Genomic DNA, 11847 nt, shown 5'->3' with positions numbered 1-11847 from the left:
TATACCAAAACTTATGGGATGCAGCAAAAGCAGTACTGAGAGCGAAACTTATAACCATAAATTCATACATCAAAAAAGAAGAAAGAGGGAAAATTGAGGAACGAACTGCACATTTGGAGGAATTAGAAAAAAAAAGCAACAAAGTAACCCCGCTGGAAGAAGAAAGAAGGAAATAACAAAGATAAGAGCAGAACTAAGTGAAATAGAAAATAAGAAAACACTTGAAACGATAAACAAAACCAAGAGATGGGTCTTTGAGAAGATCAATAACATTGACCAACCCTTAGCTAGACTAACAAAGAAAAAAAGAGAGAAGATGCAAATACACACAATAAGAAATAACAAAGGAGATATCACCACTGGCCCCACAGAAATAAAGACTATCATAAGAGGATACTTTGAAAAACTATATTCTAACAAAAATGACAATTCAGAGGAAATGGATAAATTTCTAGAAATACATAACCAGCCTATATTGATGAAAGAAGAAATTGATGATCTCAACAAACTAATCACAAGTAAAGAGATAGAATCAGTCATTAAAAACCTCCCAACTAAGAGCCCTGGGCCAAATGGCTTCACAGGTGAATTCTACCGAACTTTCCATAAAGAACTAACACGAATCTTGCTGAAAATCTTCCAAAAATTTGAAACAGAAGAACATTGCATAACTCGTACTATGATGCCAAAATTACCCAAATACGAAAACCAAACAAAGACACCACAGGAAAGGAAAATTACAGACCAATCTCTCTAATGAACATAGATGTGGAAATCCTCAACAAAATACTTACTAATCATATTCAACAGCACCATAAATCAATTATACTCCATGACCAGGTGGAATTCATTCCTGGTGTGCAAGGATTGGTCACCATAAGAAAATACATTAATGTAAAAACCACATAAACAGATTGAAGTAAAAAAATCACATGATTATATCTATAGATGCAGAAAAGCATTTGACAAAATACAGCACTATTTCTTAATAAAAACACTGCAAAAGATTGGAGTAGAGGGAAACTTTCTGAACATAATTAAAGATATATATGAAAAACCTCCAGTTAACATCATTTACAATTTTGAAATCTGAAAATCCTTCCCTCTAAGATCAGGAACAAGGCAAGGAACCCATTACCACCCCTTCTATTTAATATTTGTTAGAAGTACTTGGGTGAGCATTGAAGCAAGAATCAGACATAAAAGGCATTCAAATTGGAAAGGAAGAAGTCAAAATTTACTATTTGCAGATGATATGATCCTATACATAGAAAACCTTGAGAAGTCTACAACGAAACTTCTAGAACTTATAAATGAGTTCAGTAATGTTGAAGGCTATAAAATCAATGCGCAAAAATCAGTAGCATGTCTGTACACCAATAATGAAAAAAGTGAGGAGGCAATCAAGAAAAAAATACCATTTATAATAGTAAATAAAAAAATCAAATACCTAGGAGTAAATTTATCTAAAAATGTAAAAAATTTATACACAGAAAACTACACAACACTATTCAACGAAACCAAAGAAAACTTAAACAAAAGGAAGAATACTCCCCGTTCATGGATAGGAAGGCTAAATATTCATATGATGTCTATCCTACCAAAACTGATCTACACATTCAATACAATCCCAATAAAAATCAACACAGCATTCTTTAAGAACTAGAAAAACTAGCTATGAAATTTATTTGGAAAAGAAAGAGGCCACGAATATCCAAAGATATATTGAAAAAGAAAAATGAAATTGGAGGAATCACACTACCTGACTTCAAAACATAGTACACTAGTGAAAACAGCATGGTATTGGCACAATGAGAGGCACACTGATCAATGGAACCAATTTGAAAATTCTGACATAGATCCTCATAGCTACAGACACATGATATTCCGAGGCCACCAAACACACTGAAAAGGGAATTACCAACTCACACCTTATACAAAAACCAACACAAGGTGAATCAAAGACCTAAATATAAGAGCCAAGACTATAAGGACCTTAGAAAGCAATGTAGGGAAACATCTACAGGACCTTGTAATAGGAAATGGCTTCATGAATTTCACACCCAAAACAAGAGCAGCAAAAGAACAAATAGATAAATGAGACTTCTTCAAAATTAGAGCCTTTTGCACCTCAAAGGACTTTGTCAAGAAAATGAAAAGAGAGCCTACCCAATGGGAAATAATATTTGGTAACCATGTATATGATAGGAGATTACTATCCTTCAAATATAAAGAACTTCTATATCTCAAAAAATAAAAAAAGACAACCTACCCATCTTAAAAAGTGGCAAGACTTAAACAGACACTTCTCCAAATAAAAAATACAAACGGCTAAAAAGCACATGAAAAATACTCAAAATCACTAGATGTTAGGGAAACGCAAATCAAAATTACAATGAGATATCGTCTTACTCCCATGAGACTGGCAGCTATCAAAAACACAGAGGACTACAAGTGCTGGAGAGGATGTGGAGGAATGGGAACACTCAGCCATTGCTGGTGGAAATGCAGAAGGATCCAGCCATTCTGGAGGACAGTTTGGCAGTTTCTCAAAAAACTAGCTATAGATTTGCCATATGATCCAGCAATTCCACTGCTGGGTATATACCCAGTAGAATTGAATACAAGGACACACACCGATATATGCAAACCAATGTTCATAGCAGCATTGTTTCCTATTGCCAAAAGTTAGAATCAACCCAAATGCCCACCAACAGATGAATGGATAAATAAATACATAAAATGTGGTATATCCATACAATGGAATACTACTCAGCTTTAAGAATGAATACACTACAAACACAAGTGATAACATGGATGAATCTTGAGACCCTTATACTGAGTGAAACAACCCAAGCATTGAAGGACAAATGCTACATGATCTCAATGATATAAGTAAACCAAGCTGCCTCAGAGAGCTAGAGACTGGATGATAGGTTTAAAGAATATTGGGGGGTAGAGGAAAGATGTAAGCTGACACCTACATGGGAGAAATCTATATAAGCTGAAGATATTTGCACAAGGAAGGGGTAAAATGGGACATAGGGCTAAATTTGGGTAGGGCTTTGTGGGCTTGAGGGGGGCTAGCAATGGGAGGATGGGTAATATTGCCCAAGAATTTAGGAGGACGGTGGGGGAACATAGGAACATAGGAGATTGTCAGGTATTTGGTTGAGAATACAATGCTGAGAAAACTTTTTCAAAAATATAATAAGGAAAGTTACCTATTTAAGATGCTCAAAGGTGATAATCTGATGCAGAACAGGCTTCTAGGGAGTGTGTGAGTGCTCATTTTGCCATAGTGGGTTATATCATTGGATAGAGGCCCATATAATGAGAGCAAAGTTATACCCACATCCTGGGGAGGACTGATGTTCTCAAATAGAAGAAATTGTATCTCTTGAGAGAAATGGTGGCACCCAATGCATTAGGGCAGTTGAGCATGTCAAGCCCTCAACACTGTTGCAAGTATCTCCGTACATGGCCCTTCAAGCAGTGAAGATTGACTGTCACTGTGGGTCCTGATGGGAGGGGAAAAGAAGTATTGAATAGATGGAACCAATATAACTGTGTGGGCAATAGAAGTGGTCCACAAGATTATACACGGATGGATATAAGACATGTTAAATTACACCAAAAATGTATAGGGGCTGATAGGCTAAAATGAAAATCATAATGTAAAACATAAGATAACTAAAAATTTAGAAAATTGTATAGTCTAAAATATAAACCACAATGTAAACCCAAATGTTACCTTGTTTGAAAGTATTGTGTCAATATCTGTACATCAGTTTCAGTAAATATAGTATGAATATGTAAAAAAAATTATTGCTGTGAAAGGGAAAAGGGTTTAATGTTGGATATGTGAGAGTACTGTATATTGTATATGTGAATTACTGTGTGCTAAAGCTTTTGTGAAGGTAAGCTTAATAATTAGGAAATAAAAGAAAAAGAAAGGACATGGACAGTGAGGAAAAGATGGAAGAAGTTGCCTTGCCAATTTGCATACAGGGCAACACTTATTGCAGTGATGGAAAACAGAGCATCAAAAACAAAGCTTTGAATTTTTAAATTTTTTGATTCCCCAATTTATTTGTATGTTATTTTTTCTAAATTAATATGTATTCTATATCTAACCTTTACACTCATCACTATGTTCCTTTTTACTATTAATGGACCTGGCAATATATTGGACTTCATTTTTGAAGAAGTTTTGGATCACAGAGAAGCTCAACAATGGCAGGGTAGGAATACTGGTGTGGGATGTTATGGACAGGTGATGCACGTTTGGGAGGGAGTTTTCTACGGCATATATCCAGGGTACATAAAAATGTTTGGATATTTTCATAGTGGTTACAATTAAAAACAACTGAGGGAGTGCTGAGTTCCTAGCCAGGGGAGCTCTATCACAGTCCTGAAAGGAACAGCAGCAATCCCCCAAGTGCAATGGCAAAGACCAAAGCAGAAGGAAGGTCCAACAATGAGCCCTTGATACTAATGACTATGCTCTTAAGCCTGTGCACCTGAAATAAAAACAAGGCCTAGAGCTGCAGGGGGCCTAAGAGTTACCTCCTGAGAGCCTCCGTGTTGCTAAAATGTGGCCAGTCTCAAAGCCAAACTCAGCACGTAAATGTGTTGCCTTCCCCCCTGCGTGGGAAATGACTCCTGGGGATGAGCCTTCCTGGCACCGAGGGATTACTACCAAGTACCAGCTGATGATGTAACTAGAAAATGACCTTGAATAAAAGGGTCAACTCAGACCAGCAGAATATATCAGTCTACATAAAATATCAGGAGTTAAAATGTTTTTTGACCTGAATAAAAGGGGGAAATGGAAAGGACAAATGAGTTTATATGGCTATGAGGCTCCAAAGTAGCTGAGAGCTTATTAGAGGGGTTGCCCTTACGCACACCTCAGCAGAGTCCCAGAGACAGATAAAGTAGATACAACCCCAGGTATTGGTTCTTCTGAGGGCTACAGAGACCCACAGGTTTTATGGTAATGGAAGATGGAGTTCAGTGCCATGTCAGATGGCCCTACTTTGGAGTTTGTGTTTCTGTGTGATGGAGCTGACCTCAGATGTGTTCTTTGTCCACAATCCTCTCCTGTTGCTTTTACTGGATCTGTAGTTGGTGCTCGGGTTTAGTGTATACACAGAGGACCTGAATCTCTGGACTGACCATCTGATAGCCAGGCACTGAGCCCCAACAGACTTGCAACCCCTGTACTCTGGTTTATTGGACTTACCCCACTCAGCTAACATGAAGGTCAAGAAGGTCAACCACCACACCAGGAAGCCAAGAGAGCCTACAACTGAAAGCAGGAGAAGTGCATCCGGCATCTATGTGGAATCTAAGCCCCCTCTTGATATGGATGTGGAGTGGACACAACTGTTCTAAGGTTCAGAGGATGGAGGAATAGAGTATGGATTAGAGTGAACTTACTGATATTCTGTTCATGAACTATTGTGATTAGTAATCGAAGAAAATATGGCATTGGTGTGGAGAAAGTGGCCATGGTGGCTTCTGGGGATAGGAAGTGGGAGGAGATGAGATGTGGGGGCGATTTTTGGACTTGGAGTTGTCCTGGATGGTGCTGCAGGGACAGTTACCACACATTGTATGTCCTCCCATGGCCCACTGGGTGGAATGTGGGAGTGTGCGCTATGGTGTGGACTACTGACCATGAGGTGCAGTGGTGCTCAGAGATGTATTCATCAAATGCAATGAATGCCTCATGATGATGGAGGAGATTGTTGTTATGGGGGGAGGAGTGGGGTGAGGGTGTGGGGTGTATATGGGGACCTCATATAGAGGGGATATATGAGGACCTCATATAAAGAAAACAAAAATGAAAATTTTTATAAATTTTTTTTAAGGTTTTGCCTTTCATCACTCTAATAGGTGTTGTCTTGTATATATAGTGGCAAGGCAATCTCTTCCATTTCTTCCTCAGTGTCTTGCCTTTTTTATTTTTCATTATATCTTCAAAAAAGTTTAAGGTCACAGTAAAGTCATGCACAGAATATAGGTATCTCCCATATACCCAAAATCCTCCCTCTTCCTCACCAATGATGTTTTTACATGTGGATGTTACATTTGCTACAACCGATGTACAAATATTGGATAGCTACCAAACATGCTCAGTAGTACACAATATGGTTTACAATTTAGACCATACACTTTTATAAATTTTTGTTGAAATTTATCATGGCCTGTATCCATCATTGCAAGATCATACAGAACACTTCCATTTACCCCCAGTTACCCCCTCTTCCATCTATTTTCTCTCTCTCTCCCTCTCCTTGGGGAGCACATTGGCAACCAAGCTTCATTGCTTGAAGGACAAGATTCATAGATACTTGCAACAGTGCTGAGGGCTTGACAAACTGGTCTATCCTCTCCCATTAGGAGCCAGCCTTGCTCTTGAGAGATACTCTCTCCTCTATTTGAGAACATCTATGTGTCCTCTCCATTATCGGTGTACAACAATTCTTGCTCATTGTATTGCTCTACACCCACGAATATAATACACTGGGTCAGATGGTCCATGGAATTGTGGGTATGTTCGGGGTGGAAAGGTGAACACGCAGGATTGATGTGTGCGTGGTTGATATTATAATGTTGAGAAAACACTTTTTTTTTACTATAATCCTGATTCTGCATCTTTATTATATTTTCACTGTTTTTGGTCTTTATTCATTTTTTTAATATTACATTCAAAAAATACGAGGTCCCCATATACCCCCTACCCCCCTCACCCCACTACTCCCGCCATAGCAACATTCTCCTCCATCATCCTGACATGTTCATTGCATTTGGTGAATACATCTCTGACCATCGCTGAACCTCATGGTGAATGGTCCACATCATAGCCCACACTCTCCCATGTTCCATCCAGTGGGCCATGGGAGGGCCTACAATGTCCGCTAATTGTCCCTGCATCACCACCGAGGACAACTCCAAGTCCCCAAAATGCCTCTACATCTCATCTCTTCATTCCATTCCCCACACCCAGCAGCCACCATGGCCAATTTCTCCACAACAATGCCACATTTTCTTTGATTACTAATCACAATAGTTCATGAATAGAATATCAGTAAGTCCACTCTAATCCATATTCTATTCCTACATCCTGTGAACCTTGGATTGGTTGTGTCCATTCCACATCTATGTCAACAGGGGGCTTAGATTCCACATGGATGCTGGATGCAATTCTCCTGCTTTCAGTTGTAGGCACTCTTGACTCCATGGTGTGGTGGTTGACCTTCTTCAACTTCTGACTGGGGTAAGTCCAATAAACCAGAGTGTAGGAGCTGAAGTCTGTTGAGGCTCAGGGCCTGGCTATCATATGGTCAGTCCAGAGATTCAGATCCCCTGGGTATATATTAACCCCCAGCACCAACTACAATTCTGGTAAAGTAACAGGAAAGGCTTGTGAAAAGAGATCACATCTGAGTCCAGCTCCATCACACAGAAACACAAACTACAAAGAAGGGCCAACTGACATGGCACTGAACTCCATCTGCCATGACCATAAAACCTGTGGGTCTCTGTAGCCCTCAGAAGAACCAATACCTGGGGTTCTATCTACTTTATCTGTCTCTAAGACTCTGCTGAGTTGTGCATAAGGGCAACCCCTCTGATAAACTCCCAGCTCTTTTTTGGACTCTTAGACATATAAACTCATTTGCCCTTTCCATTTCCCCCTTAATTTAGGTCAAAAAACGTTTTAACTCCTGTCATTATATGTAGACAGAGATATTCTGCTGGTCCGAGTTGAACCTTTTATTCAAGGTCATTTTCTAGTTACATCATCAGCTGGTACTTGGTATTAATCCCTTGGCACCAGGGAGGCTTATCCCTGGGATTCATGTTCCACACTGGGGGGAAGGCAACAAATTTACATGCTGAGTTTGGCTTCAAGACCGGCCATATTTGCGTAACACGGGGGCTCTCAGGAGGTAACTCTTAGGCACATTGCTGCTCTAGGCCTTGTTCTTATTTCAGGTGCACAGGCTCACAAGCATAGTGATTAGTAGCAGGATCTCATTGTTGGACCTTCATTCTTATTTGTCTTTGTTGTTGCACTTGGGGGATGGTTGCTGTTCCTTTAGGGACTGTGATAGAGCTCCCCTGGCTAGGAACTCAGCACTCCCTCAGTTGTTTCTAATTGTTTCCACTATGAAAATATCCAAGCATTTTTATGTACCTTGGATATATGCCCTGTAGAATTCCCTGTCAACCATGTGTCCCCTGTCAATAACATCCCACAGCAGTATTCCTCCCCTGCCATTGTTGAACCTCTCTGTGATACAAAACTTCCTAAAAAGTGAAGCCCAATATATTGCCAGGTTCCCTTAATAGTAAAATGGAATATAATGATGAGTTTAAAGGTTAGATATAGAGTACATATTAATTTGGGAAAATTCAACATCCTATCTTTTTCTTTTCTTTTTTCTAATTATTAAGCTTATCTTCACAAGAGTTTTAGATCACAGTAATTCATATATACAATATACAGTAATCCCACATATCCAACATAATATCTTTTCCCTTCCACAGCAGTAATCTTTTAACATATTCATACCATATTTAATAAAACTGATGTACAGATATGAGACAATAGCTTTCAAATAAGGTAATGTTTGTGTTTACATTGTGGTTTATAATTTAGACTATACAATTTTCTATATTTTTAGTTATCTTATGTATTACATTATGATTTATATTTAGCCTATCAGCCCCTATATATATTTTTGTGTAATTTTAAATGTCTTATATCCATCCTTGAGAAAACACTGTAGATGATATAGTAAGGAAGGGTTACTGTTTTAGGGTATTGGATGGTGGACATCTGGCACAAGGTGCACCAGGGGCAGGCTTCTAAGGATTGTGTGAGTGCTCATTTCTTGGCTTTTTAAAATTGTGAACAGTTTGTTAGGAAACACAGTACCTTTGTCTTCTCTTCATTCGCAGAATGTACTTTAGGATTTACCATACAGTATTGCTGAATAAATATTGTTGAATGACTGAGAAACCAGATGGTTGTGTGGGTTGAACAGATATTGCTAATTATGGGGGAGAAAGGAGAAGCAGTGAGACAAGAGGAAATTCACTTGTGAGTGGGTGTCTCCATTCATGACAGCCAACTCCAGAGGAGAAAAATTGGGAAATAAGATAGTTTAGTGTATTCAGAATCTTTCTCCAGAAGCAACAAGAGGGAAATCAGTATGGGAAACCTGACAAGACTAGAGCCCACACCTTAATAAGGGTGACCTCCTCCTGGGAGGTAGGTGTCCACAGGGATAAGAGATGAACATGGAGATCCAAAGCGGTCACAAGGGACTAAACTGGTGCAAATTTGCATTGTGTTTTCTTTTCTTATCTCCAGAGAAATAATTATCTCAGGGAGATTGAGACAAAAGAATACTTCATTAATGTGGTTCATGGGAATGGAATCCCTAATTGCTCAGATAATCTAGTGCTTCTCCTTCACTATATCAAAGAAAACACAATTTGCGTTCTACAGACCTTATGACTCGTTCCATCTCACTTCACTTCTTGGGAACAGAGCTTCCAACTTCTTTCATCATTCAAGGAAGAACCTGCATTGGTGAACTTAGACCCTGCCTTGATATTTTCAGAGCGACTTACAGAATCTTCACAGGTACTGGGGGAATATATTTTTGACTCCATGGGCACCTTTTATTGGTAGAAGCTTTAAGGAAATCAGCAGATTATGACCACAGAGAAAGCTTAAAACACAAAGTTCTGTCTTATTAAAAAGCCTGAGTGAAAATAGCAGATAAACTAAAATAGATTTTTTCCCCAATCTGTTTCCTCTGATCTCTTACTCTTGGGTCTTCCCTCTCTCAGAAGCATTGTTTCCTTGTTTCACTTATTCTTCTTTCTCTACACTTGTAGAAATTATCTGTTTACCTGTGTTTATCATTTTTTTTTCTTTTAGTCATTCAATATATGTGGCTCTGGAATTCTGCTGAAGTGGATCAAAAATTACAGACTCATCCTGGGGAGGTTAGTAAAGGCATCACAAGGGAGATTTTAATTGTAATAAGGCTTGAAGGAGGATTTAGAGTAATTTCAGAAGGAGAAAAGGATAGAAGTACATTAAGAAGAGATGACATGGACACAAATATGGAGTCAATAATGTGGTGAGGTTTTAAAAATAGTTCTCTTTAAAAAAGAAATCAACTTTATTGATACATATTAAAAAGCAAACAATTCCCGTGACATGTAAAATTTGTTGTATTTGCCATAATGACATAATTGTGCATTTATTACTTCAGTCATTATTAGAGTATGTTCACTGAGAGGTAAAGATTTTTATTGTTTGTTTTTATAAATTCGCTATATGAGATTTCTTTAGCAAAAATTATTCCGGTCTTCTTTTTTTAAGATACATAGATCACAATAAATTTTACATGTTAAAATATGACATCCCATATACCCCACTCCCTAAATTCCCCATCCTCCCACATTAATAACCTTTCATCAGTGTGGCACATTCCTTTTATTTAATGAATACCTTTTGGATCATTTCTACAAAGCTTGGATTATTGTTTACATGTTAGTTTACACTCTCTTCCAGTCCATTCAGTGTGATATGGTAGGATACATAATATCCTGCATCTGTCCATGTGATATATTTCAGGACAACTCCAAGTCCCCAAAAAAGCCACCATATCACACCCTCTTCTTCCCTCTCCCTGCACTCAACAACTCCAGTGGTCACTGTCTCTATGACAGTGACACAATTTCTTCCATTGCTAGAGTCACAATAAGTCTATAGTAGAATACCATTAAGTTCACTCTAATTCTTATTTTGTTCCTCTATCTTGAGGATCTTGGGATGGTGATGACCACTCCACCTCTAAATCAAGAGGGGCCTTAGATCCCACATGTCTGATGAATGGAATTCTGCTTGCAGTTGTGGACTTTCTCTGTTCCCTGTTGTGGTGGTTGACCAACATTTTGTTTGCTTTCAGATTTGGAGCTTACAAATATAGCTGCTGTAAACGTTCATGTGTGGACTTTTGTATGGACTCTAATTTTCATATCATATATATATACCTAAAAGGAAAACTGCTGGATTGTATGGTAAGACAATGTTTAGTTTTAAAAGAAACTGTCTTCTGGCTGAACCATTTTGTGTTCTCACTAGCAGTGAATGAGAGATGTATTGCTCCATAGTTCCATATACTCAACAGCAATTGGTATTCTCAGTTTTTAGGTTTTTATCTCTTCTAACAAGCATGTGGTCATATATTATCGTGTTCATAGTCTGCCAATTCCCTAATGACAAATGATGCTTAATTTTTAAAAGTTTTTTAATGAGTTTATTTATTCATTTATTTATTTAAATTTTTAAAATTTTAAAGTAGGTTTTTATTACATAAATGTTACATAAAATATAGAGGGAACCCATATGTCCCACCCCTTCACCCTCCCACTCTTTCCCATAGTAACGACATCTTTCATTAGTATAGTACATTTGCTACAATTGATGAACGCATATAGAAACAATGCTGCTAACCATGAATTATAGTTTATATTATACTTAAGAGCCTGTCCTGCACAATTTTAGGTAGTGACAAACATATAATGGCCTGTATCCATCATTGAAATATCATTCAGAACAATCCCAATGTCCTGAAAATGCCCTGATATTACACCTATTCTGCCTGCTCCCTCCTCTCAGAATCTCTGGTGTCCATGGCCTTTATATCAATGATAAACATTCTTCCATTGCTAGAATAATAAGTCTATAATATAAAAATAATGTCTACTTTAGTCCATTGTTCATTCCCTAATCTTCAGGATTTT

General features: G+C 38.1%; 1 long non-coding RNA gene across 1 annotated transcript; it reads left to right on the top strand.

Moving 5' to 3' along the window:
• Positions 1-9632: 9632 nt before the first annotated feature.
• Positions 9633-11067, top strand: LOC131277534 (uncharacterized). The gene is made up of 3 exons (XR_009184693.2): positions 9633-9670; positions 9971-10038; positions 11010-11067. It is a non-coding gene; the product is annotated as an uncharacterized lncRNA (long non-coding RNA).
• Positions 11068-11847: the final 780 nt, after the last annotated feature.

The sequence above is a fragment of the Dasypus novemcinctus genome, unplaced genomic scaffold (genome assembly GCF_030445035.2).
Source record: "Dasypus novemcinctus isolate mDasNov1 unplaced genomic scaffold, mDasNov1.1.hap2 scaffold_132, whole genome shotgun sequence".
Classification (NCBI taxonomy): Eukaryota; Metazoa; Chordata; class Mammalia; order Cingulata; family Dasypodidae; genus Dasypus; species Dasypus novemcinctus.
Note: the sequence above shows the minus strand (reverse complement) of the source record. Positions and strands in the feature narration are given on the sequence as shown.